General features: G+C 38.5%; 1 pseudogene; it reads left to right on the top strand.

Annotated features, from left to right (window-relative positions):
• Nucleotides 1-1,967: 1,967 nt before the first annotated feature.
• LOC138161308 (pumilio homolog 3 pseudogene) lies at nt 1,968-4,381 on the top strand (annotated as a pseudogene).
• Nucleotides 4,382-18,376: the final 13,995 nt, after the last annotated feature.

Genomic DNA, 18,376 nt, shown 5'->3' with positions numbered 1-18,376 from the left:
AGTCTCTACAGATAACCAAGGTCCACAGTGGCTTTGACTTTGTACAAAGCATTTAGTCTCTACAACCATACTGTGAGGTAGGTAAGGCAAGGTATTAGAAACATTTTTTAGATAAGGAAATAGGAGGCATATAAAGGTGAAATGACTGCACAGGACTGGCAGAGCAACTCAAATCTTCTGCCTCCATGAATATAATGGGCATTGATGGAAACATAAATAATTATACTTAGTACTAATAGCTGTATATAGCAGTTGTTGTTGGATAGTTATATGTGTATATGTAGCTTATGTGTGTTCACATAACTGTAGAGGCAAGCACCCCAGTGTCCCCAGGGTCGCTGCCACCACAGGTTCTTAGATCTGCTTTGTTAAAGGAAAGCAACTCAAAATGGGTTAACAAGCTTACTTTAATCAGTCAAATATGTATCGTTTACCTAGTTCAAGGGAAAGAGGTCAGCACCCTGAACTTCAGAATATACAGACAGAGTTATCAAGACAGAAACAGATCAAGTAGACAGATTTCCAAACTGTCCAGCCATTACATCCATACCAAACAACATCTGGGTTTCAAAGCTGGGGGGGGGGGGCCCTGGGCGACAGCTTCCCAAAGTTTCATCTAGAAAAATTATAGAACACTTCTCAACTTCTCAAAGTGAGGCCCAAAACAAAGCTACACATCAGGGCTTACGTAGCCTTCTCCAGGCTCAGAGAATGTAACAACCTTATTGACCCACTGGCCAATCAAGAAGTATCTAGTGAAAAACAAGCCTCCCACCCCAGGCTCCAGGTGCACTTTAGCCTAGGGGCAGGGAAGATCTTTAAAATTTACATTCCCATTACAATAACCTATCTCTGAATATGTCTCACAAGGAGGTATGACTAGATATCTTGAGTTGCCTCCACCCTCTCTTCTTCAAGGGAGACTTTGATTCCTGCCAGGAGGGCAAGCAGAAGATTATAAATGTATAATACCTAGCATGACCCTAAAACAACAACAGACATTTTAAGAAACATGATTCCATTACATTTTAACTTCATCATTTGTGGAAAGCTCTGATGGAGAATCCTCAGGAAATAATCAGTCAATGCCATCCTGTATTAAAATCACTGAGCAATGGAAAATTACTGGAAAACACACTTTTGCACTAAAATATAAAAGGGGAGTTTTATTTAGAAATCTTTCAACTTGGGAGTATTTTTCAGTTTATGACTAAGGATCCCATTAAAATTTTTTCATTAATTTTTAAAACTATTACTTAATCTCTAATTGAGAAATAAAAATTGTCAAACTGACTCCCCCTCCCCTTATTCTATTTTCTTCTTTGATCCTGTCCCTTTTCAAAAGTGTCTGCTTCTGACTACCTCCTTCCCCAATCTGCCCCCCCTTCTATCTCCCCTCGCCCCTTATACCCTTCCCCCTTACTTTTCCTGTAGGTAAGATACCCAATTTAGTATGTATGTTATTCCTTCCTTAAGCCAAATCCGATGAGAGTAGGGTTCACCCATTCCATCTCACCTCCTCCTCTTCCCCTCATTGTGAAACCTTTTTCTTGCCTCTTTTATGTGAGATAATTTACCCCATTCTATCTCTCCCTTTCTCCTCCTAATATATTCCTCTCTCACCCCTTAATTTTATTTTTTAGATATCATCCCTTCATATTCAACTCACCCTGTGACCCCTCTCTCTCTCTTTCTCTATATCTATCTACCTATCTACCAACTACCCTAATACTGAGAAAGGTCTCATGAGTTACAAATATTATCTTTCCAGGTAGAAATGTAAACAGTTCAACTTTAATAAGTCCCTTATGATTTCTCTTTCCTGTTAACCTTTTCATGCTTCTCTTGATTCTTGTATTTGAAAGTCAAATTTTCTATTCAGCTCTGGTCTTTTCATCAAGAATGCTTGAAATTGAAGCAGAAACTGCCTTGCTGATGGTTCGGTGGTGGTGGCACGTGCAGAATTGCCGCTATGGAAGTCAAAGGTAAAAAAAAATTTCACAGGAAAAGGTGGAAAGATACCACAAGGAAAAAAAAAGATTTAAAAAGGACAATGATTCTAAATCTCCAAAGAAGTTTCTGAGTAAAGGTGATGAAGGAAGAGGATCTAAATTCAGCTCCAAGAAGTTTGAGAAAAGTAACACAAAGCCTGGGAAAACAGGCCTGAAACAATTCAAGAATAAGCAGCAAGGAGACATGTTGCCGAAGAAAACTGGCGCAAAACAGTTGAAAAGCAAAAAAGTGGGGGACATATTACCCAAGAAAAGTGGTGCAAAACAGTTCAAGAATAAACAGGAGGGGGACTTGTTACCCAAGAAAACTAACCTGAAACAGTTCAAGAATAAACAAGAAGGAAACAAGTTGCAGGCAAAAAGAAAGTTCCAACCTGAGGGCAGAGGTGAAGAGACAGCAGCTAAGAAACCCAAGTGGGATGATGTGAAAAAGAAAAAGAAAGAACTAAGGTAAAGCAGACAACTCAATGATGATAAGGCAACTATGACACCATTTTCAAGGCAAAGCAAATATGGGAATCCCTAAGAAGAGAAAATTGTGACAAAGAAAAAAGAGCAAAGTTGATGAGTGAATTACAGAAGTTGATTCAGGGCAAGATTAAGAGTATTCATTTGCACATGATTCAATTATTATCCAGTGTTACATTCAATATGGTAAAGGGGAACAAAGGAAAGAAGCATCTGAAGAATTAAAAGATAATTGGGTTGAATTGAGTAAGGCCAAATATTCCAGAAATGTCGTTAAGAAATTTCTCATGTACGGAAATAAATCACAAATTGTAGAAATAATAAAACGTTTTAAAGGCCAAGTGCGGAAGATGTTGTGCCATGCAGAAGCATTGGTCGTGGTGGAATATGCTTACGATGACAAAGCAATTTTGGAACAGTGGAATATGCTGGTAGAAGAGCTCTATGGGAATACATTCCAGCTTTACAAGTCTACAATTCACCCAACTATGGAAAAAGTGTTAGAGGTACAGCCTGATAAACAAGAGGCTATTATGGATGAAATGAAACAGATTCTTACACCAATGGCTCAAAAAAAACCTGTAATTAAACATTCACTGGTACATAAAGTATTCTTGGACTTTTTCACCTATGCACCCCCAAAGCTCAGATCAGAAATGATTGAAGCAATCAGAGAAGCTGTAATACACCTTGCACATACACATGATGGAGCTAGAGTAGCCATGTACTGTCTGTGGCATGGCACACCAAAGGACAGAAAAGTTATTATTAAAACAATGAAGACATGTTGAAAAAGTAGACAGCGGTGAATATTCTCATTTAGTTTTGCTGGCAGCCTTTGATTGTGTTGATGATACTAAACTTATGAAACAAATAGTTATGTCGGAAATCATCAATTCCCTGCCAAATATAGTGAACAATAAATGTGGAAGGAAAGTTCTTTTGTATTTACTAAGCCCTAGAGATCCTGCACACCTTGTACCTGAAATCATTGAGGTTCTACGAAGGGTGATGGAAATGCACATAGTAAGAAAGATAGTATAATCCACCGTAAGGAACTCTTGGAGTCTATTTCCCCAGCCCTGTTAAGTTATGTGCAGGAGCATGTCCAGAAATTGATGACAGACAAATCAACATGTGTGTTTGTTGTTAATGTCCTGGGATCTGCTATTGGAGATATTCAGCCTGCTTTGAATACCATTGCTAAATTAGCTGCTCCTGAAATGATTTTCTGGTGGCAAGGATGGAGAGCTCCACATGGCAGAACATCCAGCTGGACATCTAGTTCTGAAATGATTAATAGAACAAGATGAAAAAATGAAAGAAAATGGAAGAGAAGGTTCTTTTGCAAAAACATTGGTAGAGCATGTTGGTGTCAAGAAATTGAAGACCTGGGCAGGAGTTAATCGAGGTGCTATTATTCTTTCTCATCTCCTCCAAAACTCTGATCCAGAAGTGGTAAATAAAGTTAAATCTGGACTGAAAAGTCTTATCCCCACATTGGAAAAAGGGGAAAACAGCAAAGGCATGGCTGCTTTACTTGAGAAACTAAAAGCTTAAGTGGAAAATAATAGAGAAGAATGAGAATGAATCACTCTTCCTGGTGATTCAGGTGAAGGATACCATCTAGTTTGGTCTTTGGGGGGAGCCTTTTATATATATATACATATATATAAATGTTTTTTGTAGAAATGTCTATTTCTGAAATATTTAAAAAAAGAATGCTTGATATTCCTCTATTTTATTATATATCCATTTTTTTCCCCTGAAGTATTATAGTTGGTTTTGCTGGGTAGGTGATTCTTGGTTTTAATTCTAGTTCCTCTGACCTCCTGAATATCATGTTATAATGTGAAATTGCAAGATGGAGACCATTAATCATTTTAAATGGAGTTTATTGTGGAGTATAATTAACCCAGGGCTGCCATGTACCCAAGTCAGGCAGTCTTGGGGTTTATATAGACAAAAGCCACAGTATAAATGTCGCCAAGGGGAATAAGCAGGGAAAATACAGAAGCCAAAGGATAGTGTTGCTTAATGATTGTTGCCTAGTGATCAGTTTGTTGCCCAACTGGAAAATTCCTAAATCTATTTCAAGAACTGAACAGAAGGGGGGAGCTAAGAAGGCTTCAGGTAGCAGGTATGGACAGGCTTACTTGGCAGGTTTGCTGCTTTGTTGAGTTTTGGGCAGGTTTCCTAGGTAGTTTTCCTATGATGGGGTGAGATGGGGGATGTTCACAAAATGGGTGGTTACTACAATCATATTCCAAGTCCTTTGATCCCTTAATGTAAATGCTGCTAGATCTTGTCTTATCCTTATTGTATTTCCACAATACTCAAATTGCTTTTTTTCTGACTGCCTTCCTTGACCTGGGAACTCTGGAATTTGGCTACAATATTCCTAGGAGTTTTCCTTTTGGGATCTCTTTCAAGAGATGATCAGTGAATTCTTTCAATTTCTATTTTACCCCCTAGTTCTAGAATATCAGGGCAGTTTTCCTTGATAATTTCTTGAAAGATAATGTCTAGGCTCTTTTTTTTTTATCATGTCTTTCAGGTAGTCCAAAATTTTTTTAGTTATCTCTCCTAGATCTATTTTCCAGGTAAGTGGTTTTTCCAGTGAAATATGTCACATTATCTTCTATTTTTTCATTATTTTGGCTCTGTTTTTATAGTATTTTGATTCTTCATAAAGTCATTAGTTTCCATTTGCTCCATTCTAATTTTTAAGTAATTATTTTCTTCAGTGAGCTCCTTTTCCATTTGGTCAGTTCTACTTTTTAAGGCATTCTTCTCTTCATTGACCTTTTGGACCTCTTTTGCCATTTGGATTAATCTAATTATTATTATTATTATTTTGCTTTTTGGAGGGCAATTGGGGTTAAGTAGTAACTTGCCCAAGGTTACATGGCTAGGTTTTGTGTGTCTGTGTGCTAAGTGTCTGAGGCCGGATTTGAATTCAGGTCCTCCTGACTCCAGGGCTGCTGTTCTACTCATTGTGCCACCTAGCCACCCCCAATTAATCTATTTTTTAAGGTGTTATTTTCTTCAGTATTTTGGAGGGTCTCCTTTAGCAGGCTGTTGACTGTTTTTCATGATTTTCTTGCTTCACTCTTATTTCTCTTCCCAGTTTTTCCTCTCCCACTCTTATTTGATTTTCAAAATCCTTTTTAAGCTCTTCCATTGCCTGAGACCTATTCATATTTTTCCCAGAGGCTTTTGATGTAGGAGCTTTGATTTTGTTGTCTTCTTCTGGTTGTATGTTTTGATTTTCATTGTCACCAAAGTAAGATTCTATAGTCTGAGGGTTGTTTTTTTTAATGCTGTTTGCTCATCTTCCCAGCCAAATACTTGCCTTTCTAACTCTTTGTCAAGGTAGGACTCTGCTTCCAGTGGCAGTGGGAGTAGGCGTGGGGTGGGTATAGGTGCAATGACCCAGGCTTCAGGGGTTTGGTATCAGCCACTTGATTCCCCACTGTCTGTGGGCCTAGGGCTCTGGAAGCAACCACTGCTGCTGTTTCTACCACTGCCTCTGCTGCCCCCTCTCCCAGGCTGGGGCCAGACCTTGCTCCTTTCACCCAGGTCTCACAGAGTTTTCCCACTAACCTTCTATGCTGTCTTTGGCATTTGTGGGTTGAAGAGTCTGGAAACTGCCACAGCTCCTGGTGACACGGTACCCTGAGGTCTGCTTCAGCTCATCTGTGCCAGCACGGCCCATGCCAGACTATGCTCTGTTCCCCACCTAGTACAGTAGAACCTTCCTGTCGGCCTTCCAGGCTCTCTTGGACTGGATATGTGTTCCACTCTGTCATTTTGTGGGTTCTGTAGCTCTAGAATTGTTTATAGCCATTTTTACAGGTATTTGGAGAGATTTGGGGGAGACCTCTAGCAAGTCCCTGCTTTTACTCCACCATCTTGGCTCTACTCCCACTAATTCTTATTCTTGATACTGAAAAATAATGTGTTATGGATGGTACAATGTATGTTACTTTCAGACCTAACACTATTAGCTTAGAAAAGAAAGATTCTTTGTCTTGTTATCAATACTTTTTTATTATAATTGATGGTTCAGAATTTTTCATAATAGAACATAGAGTCAAATGATTACTTAGTGCCAAGGGCATTTGCATTGTTTAGTTGCATCACAGTATTTTGAAACCATACCATTTAGTATTAAAATAAATATTTAAGGTAAGTGGAAGGCAGGCTAGTAAAGCAAATTAAATGGTAGCCAACCTTAACTTGGATCAATATGGGTTGGATTTGTTTTATTACATTTCCATTGCTAGACTTCATGTTCAAAATATCCTTATATAATATTCATAAATTTCATAAAGATGAACCCATAAAATAAAATTGGAAGAAAACTTATACTAAAAGTGGTAATTCTAATGGGGAGGGGGAGATAGCCTTTTACATATGCAAAGATGCTACCAAATGCAAGTCTTTAACATGAAATTTTTTTTATTAGATTTCAGTAGTATGGGAAACCTCCCAGTGAGAAACTGTCCCTGCCAATGCAGATGGAGAACTATGTAATTTATAGTCTTAGAAGATGCAGCATTGCATAACATATTAGCAGTGTGACCCCAGACAAGTCACTTACTTCCTCACTGCCCCCAGGTAATTCTGCCCCATATCTGATTTATAATTAACAAATAATTCAGAAAAAAATTTCTCTTCACCTGTGATTCTAAAAATTACTGGAAGAATGTTAATAATTAGTAGAGGGAAAGTTTGAATATATTGCTTAAAATTTTGGAACTTAAAAAGATTTGAGAAGTCATTGGGTCATAGAGAAGATTTAATGCTAAGGTAAGTGTTTTTGTAAATTAGAGAGGTCTCTGATCAAATAATCAACCTGATATTAACAGATTATATAGGCCATTGAGAGTCTCCAATCAACCTGAAGAAATTTCTCACCTCATTGAGATCATAGGGCATTGGCTATTAGATGAAGGCCATTGGTCCTGTTCATTGTGGCCTAGAAAATAAATCTGGCCCCAACTGGGGTTAGTTGAGAAAATACTTAACTTTTAGGGCCCTTTCACATCTTTAAGACTTTTGTGGATGGTTCTTTCAGACTGTAACAAGAATCGAGAGGGGATTTCTCTCTCCTCTCTATGCCCCTACATTGTCAAAGATGTCTCAACAGAAGTATATGGCTCTGTGGGACATGAGCTTACATATAACCTGAGAAAGTAATTCAAGGTCATGATTTCCTAAATTCCATTCTGCTATGGAAAAATTAGAGGAGAGAATTTGGTGCCTAGAAGGGATCCTGCTAATCAGAAGATAGAAGGCCTCTGAGCCTAGAGAGCCTTGCAACAGAATCAGGGAGGCTTTCCTTTGAACCTAGAATAAAGGTGCTGGTTCTTTCTGAAAGTTCCTACCAATACCCTAGACAGGGTATTAGTCAAGAGCTAGAGGATCTAGAGACTAAGTCAACCAGTGGACCAGCATGCATTACAGTGATTCCAGGGAAGCAATTATAATGTTAAGGGTATTTGAAGATCTTCTCTGCCCCTTAATAGGTCTCACTTGGAACCCAACAAGAGAAGCTTACTTAGAGGAGGCTTGTTTTTCAGGAATGCCTATGTCTTTTGTTACTTTGTAATCAGGCAGTGGGTCATGAAGGTGGTGATAGCCTCTGACCCTGGAGAAGGCTATATATAATCTGTGGTGAGTTTTTGCTTTGGGGCTTACTTATGGGAAGAGTTGTGTGATTTGGACAGATAAGACTCTGGGTAGCTGTTGAACCTCGAAGCTTTGAAAACCCAGATGTTGGTGCTTCTCTCTCTGGTAACTGACACTATATGTATGTAATGGTCGACAGTTAGAAGCCCTGTCTGTTTGTCTGTTGAATTGTGTTATTTTCTCTGTCTGTACTTTTTGTCTGCTTATAATTTGTTTGTATTTTCTCTGAAGTTCAGGGTGCTGACTTTTCCCCCTGAACTAAGCAAATTATATGTGTGTGTGTGTGTGTGTTTGTATATGTACATATATATTTGATTAAAGTAAGATTATTAACCCTTTTCGGGTTGCTTTCCTTTAGAAAAGCAGACCAAACAACCAGTCCTAGCAGCCATCCTGGGTCTGCTAAGGTGCTTGCTGTTACAGCAATATACCCAACCAACAGCAAGGAAGAGTGAAAGAACATCACAAAAGGACATTAGGGACCCTATAGCTTTGGAGGAGTGACATGTTTATTCATATTTGTTCTTCAAGTGTGACCCACTCATTAGGACCTTCACAGTTGCTTAGTCTCCTCATTGTTGATATATGTTTGTGGGAGTTGGGAAAGATGAAAATATTCTATTGTAAATCTTCTGTTATTCTAACAAATGCCTTTGCTTTAAGGTAATTAAGTTCTCTGACTATTGAAAGGCAAACATTGATGGGGGCTTATGAGCAATAGTTTTTAGCAATTTATACCCATAGAGTATCTTGCATGAGAGGTAATTGTCCTTTGAGGAACCCAACCTTTGACAATGAGTGAGGAGGAAACCCAGAGGGATGCTACATATTATAACAATGTAAATGAATCTGAAATGAATAATGGCATTTTTTTTTTGCCTTTTGGAGGGCAATTGGGGTTAAGTAACCTGCCCAAAGTTACACATCTAGTTTTTTTTTTTTTTGTATGGGTGTTAAAGTGCCTGAGGCTGGAACTGAACTCCGTTCCTCCTGACTCCAGGCCAGCGCTTTACTCACTGCACCACCTAGCTGCCCCATAATGGCATTTTTAAAAAATGTAATAGTTACATCCTAAAATTCCAAAATTTGAGTTAGAAGAGCCTTTTTGGAAGCCAGGGCATAAATCATAAATAAATGCAAATATTTAAAAGTAAAACAAAATTCTTCTGATTAAAAATAAACTGAGTTTAAAACATTTTGTGAAAAGTCTTTTTTAAAAATCACTACTCTCAGCCTTAAGATATCATTTGGGTATTTTCCAAGGTTTTCTCTGCTCAACCCAGATTTTTAGAGGTTTGAATGATGTCAGCCTCTGTGAATATCAATGGATATTTCTTCACAGTACCAGTGAGATACAAGCAGGGACACCTTTATTATTAGCCTGGAAGATAGTGATAGGTTAACTGTTTTTTTTTTAATTGACTAATCCACCTTTGTTTTCTGTTTAATTCAAAGAGACATTGTTTTAGATGTTTAAGAACAAGCTACATCAAGTTACAGCCTGTGGAATAGATGTGGTATATGGAAGATTATTATTTGACTAATGGAATACTTGAGAAACTTTGCATTGTCTCATTAATAACAGATTAACATAATGGATAGGTTCCATTAAATTATTTACTAGTCTGCCAATACTTTCTGCAGAAACTTGGTCTATCTGTAACTTTGAATATGACATTCCTACTTTTAGAATGTAACAACTATAGTTGAAAATGATCCTTTTTTAATTTCTTTTTTTTCAGTTATCAAACATTTACCATTTTCTCCCTCCCGCCTTCCTCCATTCTGTAAAATAAAAATAAAAGCAGCAAGTCCTCTGTGTTGTGAGGCCTGTGTGGAGGTGAAGGCATTTCTATGTGGCTCCAAGGGAGGCAGAATAGATATCTTTAGCCACTTCTCCCATCCTCCTCCAACGGAGATTTGTGTTCCTGCCAGGAGGGGAAGCAGGATGTTGGGGGAGGAATCCACTCTACTGGAATTACATTATTATATAGAATCATACTATATTATGTTTCTTGCCTCCCTTAAATATTGTTAGTCTAGGGAATATAATCAGGTTCAAGCTAATTTCTGATAACTGTTTTATTATTAGGAGGAAGCAGACTTCCAAGCTCTATATCCAAGGCTTGACCCCTTTCCCACCAAATACCAGTTCCACAATGAGCACACATTTCTTATCAAAGAAACCTCATTCATTCAAGTCAGTAGCAAAGCAAAAATCAGAGAAGTTATACACAGGGAAATATACATACCAGAAAATATAGAATGAAGGAACTCTCCCATGGAGAGTAAGGTAACAGCTCAATTGAGAGAGAATCCTGGATCTCACCCAAGGAGTAGTTCCCCAAAGTCTCTAGCCCAGCAAGCTGGGGGTAGAGGCGTGATGAAGCCTGCCAGCTCCTCTCATGTCTTTCCAGAGTCTTTCCCTTCATCAACCTGAAGTGGAGTTGCCCTAATCCATCTTCTCTCTCAAAGCTGGAAGCCAGACACACCTGAAGTCTGAGGAGACTCAGCAACTCACAGAAAGTTCAGAGAAGGCTCAGCACAAAGCCAGGATTCATCCTGGTGTCCTGACCCCCAAAGAGGGGAGTCTTACTTTCTGGTTTATTATTCCTTTGCCACATTCTTCCCCCCAGTTAAACTCTTGGGGGAAAATATCTCTACAATAAAGCTTAGTTATTACACAGGAACTCAGGAAACCTTGAACTCAAAATGTATTATAAAGACATATATAAAGATGTATATACATCTTGAACTCAAGATGTATATAAAGGCCAGAAACATTCATTCCTTTAGATCATCATCCTTGAGGGACTTAAGCTTAGAGAAAGAAACACACAGCAGAAGAGGAAGCTGAGGACTGGAGATCCAGTTTGAGGCTTGGCTAATTAAGCACGTGTTCCTATTCCCAGGTGCTTGTAATTGCCATTGCCATTGCCAATGGGCCTGGGGAGAGAAATCTTTTCCCCTGCTCTCCTTGCTGGAAGCTTCACTCTACCCTTCAGGGCAGGGCATTCATCCCGATCAATGAAGAAAGAGTTCCTTACTAACGAGCTTTGGACTAGGGTCACATGACAAATATTAATAGTCAAGCAAAACAAATTTGCACGTTGGTTGTGTCTTAAAATATGTTTCATTCTGCATGATGTCTCTGTCAAGATGCAGGTAGCATGCTTAATCATTCATTGGTCCTCTGGAATCATGGCTGGTAATTCCATTAATCAGGGTTCTTAGGTTTTTTTAAGTTTTTTTGTTTTTACAGTGTTATTATTAGTGTAAAAATTCTTCTCCTGGTCTGTTTACTTCATTATGCATCAGTTCATGCAAGTCTTCCCATGCTTCCCTGGAACCACCTCTTTCATTTCTTACAGCACTATAGTATTTCATGAATTCATATGCCATAAATTATTTAGCCATTCTCTAAATGATGGGTATTTCCCTGTAAGTTTCCATTCTTTGGTACTATGGAAAGTGTTTCTTTGAATATCTTTGCACATGTAGGTCTAAAAAATCTATTTAAAATCTTGAGCTTCACCACATACTCCCTGCCTTAAGACAAAGATAGAAGAAACCCATAGAGAATAGTCTGCAAAGCATCAAGAAGTTCTATAACTGAAAAACTATTACCCTAAGTCTACCAGTCCTGGAGGCAGGAAGTACTCACCCATCTGCTTAGTGTAAAAAGAGGCTCCCCCAGAACCACTGAAACACTTCAACCAGATGAAACCAGCTGACTCCTTCGCAGGTCCTCCAGGAAAAGAAGAAAAAGATTTACATAGTACCTACTATATGCCAGGTACCATCCTAAGTGCTTTACAATATGATCTCATTGATCTTCACAGAAACCCTGTGATTTGCTAACAAGTCACACAACTCATAAGTATACGGTGCCACCAACTGCCTCTGTGCAGAGAAGAGGCATATGACTAAAGTATATACATTGGATATAGGCAGCAAGGTGGCATAGGGCATGGAATGCAGGTCCTAAGTTCAAATCTGGCCTCAGACACTAGCTGTGTGACCCTAGGCAAATCACTTGACCTTTGCCTCAGTTCACTCATCTGTAAAATGGGGATAATAACAGCACCTGCACCTAGGTATGTTGTGAGGATCAAATGAGATAGTTGCAAGTTGTAAGTACTATATAATGTTATCTATTATCATTATCATTATGTAAACAGGGTATATCTTGGCTAGCTGAGTTAAAAACAGAGGCAATCGTATTGTGTTAGGATTTTTTAATGCTAGTAGAGAATGTGGATTAAGTACCACTGTGATATTTCTTTAGAGTGAAAAATTCATTTATAATGCTGACATTCACAAAGGCATTGTAATAAGTAACTAGCAAATTACTTTTATAAGTTCTTTAAAAATACAAAATCATGGAGCATTAGCAGGTACTTTGCTTTCACAAAGAATTGCGAACTTAGGAGCCATTGTGTGTCCAAGGTGGTAGAAGTAACAATATTTTCATTGTTGTCAGAATTTGTAAATTAAAAGCAGTTTAGTGTTCATAAAAGGAGTCAGGTTGATGGGATCATTGTAGACAAAGGATTACTGTAGCCCGCAAAGTGGTATTATAGACTTCTGTCCCAGCATCACCAATGAAATTTAAACATTATTTAAATCTAATGTTTAGAATCCAATATGTTTTTCATTGATTAATGACTATTCATATTTCCTTTGCTTAGGTCTGCTCTTTGGTTCCTGATCAATAAATATGTCAACCTACACAGTCCTGACTTCAGTGGAAAGAACTATTTGAGTAGTTACCTATTTTGAAAATGTCATTTGAAGAAATAAAAGATAAGTATTTGCTTCCAGTATTTTTTGTTATATAATCTACTATGTAGGAAATGATCAGGAGTATTTCCTGACCTTCAAGACTAGGGCATGTCCAATAGAGGTGGATATGTGCTCTGTCCCACTTCTGACAGATAAATTCTCTGGACCCTTGCTGAAGGATATGAACTTTGGGATGACATAGACTGGTTTCTGTGACTGGACTCATGTCAAAGTAGGTCACTGAGAATCTTGGGTGCCAAATTATTGTGAAGGAGCCTTTCCTCTAATTGGGCTTTAAGGGGTATGGAAAAGTTCCATCCTTTCTTTCTCAGCAGCCTCTTTTGGGATTCTGGTAGCTCTCCTCTACACTTCTAGCAAGCAGAGCAAGGCAAGGGATTTCTCTCCCTTCTCAGTCCCAGTGGCAATGGCAATTACAATGCACCTGGAAGTAGGTCTGAGACTGTATTTCAAGTGTGTGATTGCCTCATCTTTCTTGGATTTCTTTTCCTCAGCTTAGGTCACTCAATAATCTGAAGGAATAAAAGTTTTTAAACCTTTGCTGATACCTCATGAGGTCAGGACTTCCTGGGTTCATGAGTTATGGTCCAGCATTTTGGTAGAGATTTTTTCCCCAAGAGTTTAACTAAGGAAAGGGGTATGGTAAGGACATAATAAACCAAAGAGTATGAAAAAGAGTGATTCCATTCTTTGAGACCAGGATACCAGGATGAATATGGGCCCATGTGTCTGAAGTCAGAGCACCTTGCCGGAGGGGGCACTCCCTGGCCACAGGTACTATTTTGAAGTGGGAGTACTACAGGACTTGTAGAAGTGCCCTAAAAGAATAATCAGTTTTACTCAAGCTTTAGGAAAAACACAAATTTTAGTTTCAAGAGAGTTTAAATTAGTAATTTCGACTAGCGATGATATTTGAAGTCACAACAATGACTTTACACATTCTAACCTACTACTCAAGAATATCTTTGATACAAATTAAATTTCTTGGAAAAAATTTGGTAACTTGCTCTAAATATATTTTCAGTAACACATTTGTACTATCAGAATTTTTAGATTTCAAAATACAACTTTCTGTATATATATAAACTTAAATGCATGTACTGTATATGTTTAATACTTTGCCAACATTTCTTTACTTTTTCTATTCCTATTAATCACAGAAACTCTGTTTTTGACCTTTTGGGCCTATATACCCAATTGTTGTATCAGTGGGTCAAAGGGTATGAGCAGCTGAATATCTTTTTCTCACATAAATACAGCTTTTTCCCAAAATAATTAGACTAATACATAACTCCACCATTAATGTCTTAGTCTTTCTACATCTCCTATCTTTTATCATCTTTGCCAATTAGACTGAGATAAACCCTTCAATGTCTTATTTTGAATTTCACATATGTATGCATTCATATATTCAGTTATACATATGTATATATAATGCACACACATCACATACACATAAATGCACACATAGGTGCACATACACACATATGCACATATATATGGCATATGTATATGTGGGGCAGCTAGGTGGTGCCATAGTGCATAGAGTGCCAGGCCTGGAGTCAGGAAGACTCATCTTCCTAAGTTCAAATCTAGTCTCAAATACTTCCTAAGCTGTGTGACCCTGGGCAAGTCACTTAACCCTGTTTGCCTCAATTTCCTCATTTGTAAAATGAGCTGGAGAAGGAAATGGCAAACCATGCCAGGATCTTTGCCAAGAGAGCTCTAAATGGGACATGGAGAGTAGGACACAACTAAAATGAATGACCAACAACCATAGATACTCCAAAAGTCACTCAACTGTAGATGCCTTTGACCCACCATCAAGCCTATACCCCAAAGAGACCAAAGATAGAGGGAAATGACTCACATGTACAAACATATCTAAAGCGGTACTTTCTGTTTAGCAAAGAACTGAAAACATAGTAGGTACAGCATGAATGAACAAATAACCTTAAATGAATGTTGTAGTAGAAGAAATAACCATTATCTCCCACCCCCTGGTGGTGTTGAAGGTATTGAAACTCCGGTGGTGAACACCTGCTACTGGGGGAAGCTACGGCTAGTAGATAGTTTGAACCTGGGAGTTCTGAGCTTCAGTAGAGCTAAAGCTGCTCTGGTGTCTATACTGAAGTTCAGGCACTAATATGGTGAGCCTCTGGGAGTGGAGGACTGCCTAAGGAGGGGTGAATCATCTCAGGTTACAAGAACTAATTAAAGTTTTTGTGCCGATCAGTATTCAGACTGAGCCAGAGGCTACTGAATGTCCAACCTGGATAAACCAACATACAAATGAATAAATAAGCAAATGGATGAAAGGTATTAAAACTTGTCATTGAGATTTGATTGGCTCCAGGGACTAAAGTTCATTCATCAATTCCTGGCCCTCTGGGTTTTGTAACACTACCAGGATATTAGGGACTGTAACCCCAAGCTGAGGCTTTATACCCCAGACTAGCAGTATGAATAAGACTGGGAAGCTACATTCACCTTAATCAATGCTTTGGTGGAGGAGTGAATAAAGTAATGCACCTGGAGTTAGCAAGACCTAAATTCAAATCTAGCTTCAGACACTAGCTTTGTGACCCTGGGCAACTCATTTAACTTTTGTCTGCCTCAGTTTCTTCATCTATAAAATGGGAATAATAACAGCACCTGCCTCCTAGGGATGTTGTGAGGATCAGTGAGGTAATAATTGTAAAGCACTGGACACATGGTAAGTGGTACATAAATGTTGCTTATTATTATTATCTTGGATGAACATCCCTTCTCTGCTCTAAACATCTCTCCCTGCTATGGTGACTACCAGGAAACCTGCCTGAGTCAGGCACAGAATACTATAATATGATAGAATATAATTTTACCATAAGAAATAATGAAAAGGATGAATTCAGAGAAACCTGGAAAAAATTGTACAAACTGATGGAAAGTGAAGTGAACAGAACCAGGAGAACAATTTAAACAATGATCACCACATTATAAAGAAAGATGGGAGAGACTTAAGAAGTATAATCAATGCAATGAGCAATTATGACTCCAGAAGACTGATGATGAACCATGTTTTCCTTCCACTGGCAGAAAGATACTGGCCTAGAAATGCATAATGAGATACCCATTTTTACACATAATCAACATATAATTTTTTTGCTTCACTATATTTATTTGTTACAAGAGAGGCCCTGTTTTTGTGGTTGTTTTTGTTTTAGGGAGGAAAGTGATTGAGAAAAGAAAAGAATGCCAATGAAAAAATGTTAATAACACAGAAGAAAGAAGTTCAGAAAAGGGGATAACAAGCAGGGCAATGAGGGAATTATCACTTAAACTTAATATATATTTTGAAAATAAGCTGAACAAAACAGTTTCAGGGTTTTATATACCATTCCTTTCTTCTTTTCTATTTGAGTATGCAGAAATATTTGTATTTGTTGTGATAGTAATGGAACATAAAGATCCCCCTGTATTGGCTTGGTTTTCAAATTGATTGTGTTAAAACCCAGAGCTTGTTAATCCCACCTGTGGGATGGACTTGTTGTGTGAAAAGAGTTCTGAACTGGGAGGAGCTGGTGACGTAGATTTGGAGAGATAAGAGAGAGGCGGAAAAACTTTTTGGAAGCAGCACCTCGTGGAGGCAGAGAGAGACTGAGAAGGATTGCTGAGGGCTACTTTGAATTGCCCTGGACTTTTGAGACCTGCCCCCAGAGCTGCCAAGGACTGAGGAGACATGGCTGTTTTGCTGGTACTTTGTATGTCTGTTTTGATGTTGTTTTGCCAGATTTGTCCACTGGTGAAAGACAGTCCTGTTGTTGAAGAAGTCCTGGAACCTGGCTTTTGGTTAAGAAGCCCTGAGACTGTCCTGCAGACAGAGAGTGAATACTGTCCACTGGTGAAGGACAGTGCTGTTGTTGCAGGGGTCTGGAGACTGTCCTGCAGACAGAATGAATACTGTCCACTGGTGAAGGACAGTGCTGTTGTTGCAGGAGTCTGGAGACTGTCCTGCAGACAGAGTGAATATTGTCCACTGGTGAAGGACAGTGCTGTTGTTGCAGGGGTCTGGGAACCTTTCTGTTGGTTCAGAAGCCCTGAAGAAGGATTTTCTTGTTGTATGTTTACAGAAATCCTGGGAGAGGGCTTTGCTAATGTTTTCAGGGGTTCTAGGACTGTTCTACAGACAGAGGATGAATTAATGAAGGGACTGGCAACGTATCTTGTGCCCTTGCTAAGCCTTGTCTCCCCAGGAACTAAGATTGCTGAGAACTTGCCTCCTGTCAAGATGAAGAAAAGACCTCCATTTGGGTATTAAGTGCTGTGTTTAAACTTGATCTAACTCTGGGGTAGATTCAATTGAGATCCAGGGGTGGGGAACTTTTGACCTTTTTGTGCTCTGTGATTGACAAATAAAGTATAGCCTAGGGGTGGAGAAGTATTTAGACCAGGGACTTTGTAATTGATTGAATGATTGGAAGGTCCTGGGGTGGGGTAGTCCTTGAAGATTATTTAATCACCCTTAGTAAATGCTGTATTTGGAATGATGTCATGTTTTGATCTTCTCTGTTCTTGGTTGGTCACTGAACAAAATGGAGAGCACCTATGCTGGTATTTTGGACCTTGGGAAGTTGCCTTTCCTTGGCATTATATTACAGTTGTTGAGCATAGAGCACTGGGCTTGAAGTCAAAAAGACTTGAGTTTGAATCCTACCTCAGATATTTAGTAGCTGTGTGACCCTGGGCAAGTCATGTCCCTCCTTTTAGCCTCAGTTTTCACTTCTTTAAAATGACAATGATAATAATAGCATCTAAATCACAGGGTTTTTGCGAGAAACAAGATGAAATAATATATGTGAAGCTCTTTGCAAATGTTGGCTATCATCAACTATTGATCTTAAGTTCATAATAAAAAGAGAAAATATAAAAATAATACATTTTTGGTGTCATAGATCTAATAAAAAGGGTTTAAAACTGAAAAGGAAGAGGGAGTTAGAAAAATGCATGCATATTCACCATTATTACAAGTAAACTCAGACTTGCTGATGAGTTTTTTAACCATGATAACCCATGAAGCAAAGAACATGAAACAGCCATCAATTATGTGTCCTTCTACAGAGAGAATAGCAGAGTGAAAGGAAAGAGAGCAGAAGGTCCTGAGAATCACACATTATTTAGATCATCTTTCAACACTAACTTAAGCTGTTATTACTCTCACAATGAGATCCTAGGCCACTAACTAACGAATAGATATACTATGGGAAGAACTGAATGGTATAAATTTTGATATTTTTGCTCTAAATGAAAGCAAAATAAAGAAGTTGCCTCTCAGTGAAAGGGATGATTCAAAGGTTTCTCCTTAGCAAATAAAGGAGCAGGTAGAAGCGTTTTTGTCATATAGTCAAAGGTAAAGA

Source organism: Petaurus breviceps, unplaced genomic scaffold (genome assembly GCF_028583685.1).
Source record: "Petaurus breviceps papuanus isolate PSGF00001 unplaced genomic scaffold, PetGlider_PUasm1.0 118, whole genome shotgun sequence".
Taxonomy (NCBI): domain Eukaryota; kingdom Metazoa; phylum Chordata; class Mammalia; order Diprotodontia; family Petauridae; genus Petaurus; species Petaurus breviceps.
Note: the sequence above shows the minus strand (reverse complement) of the source record. Positions and strands in the feature narration are given on the sequence as shown.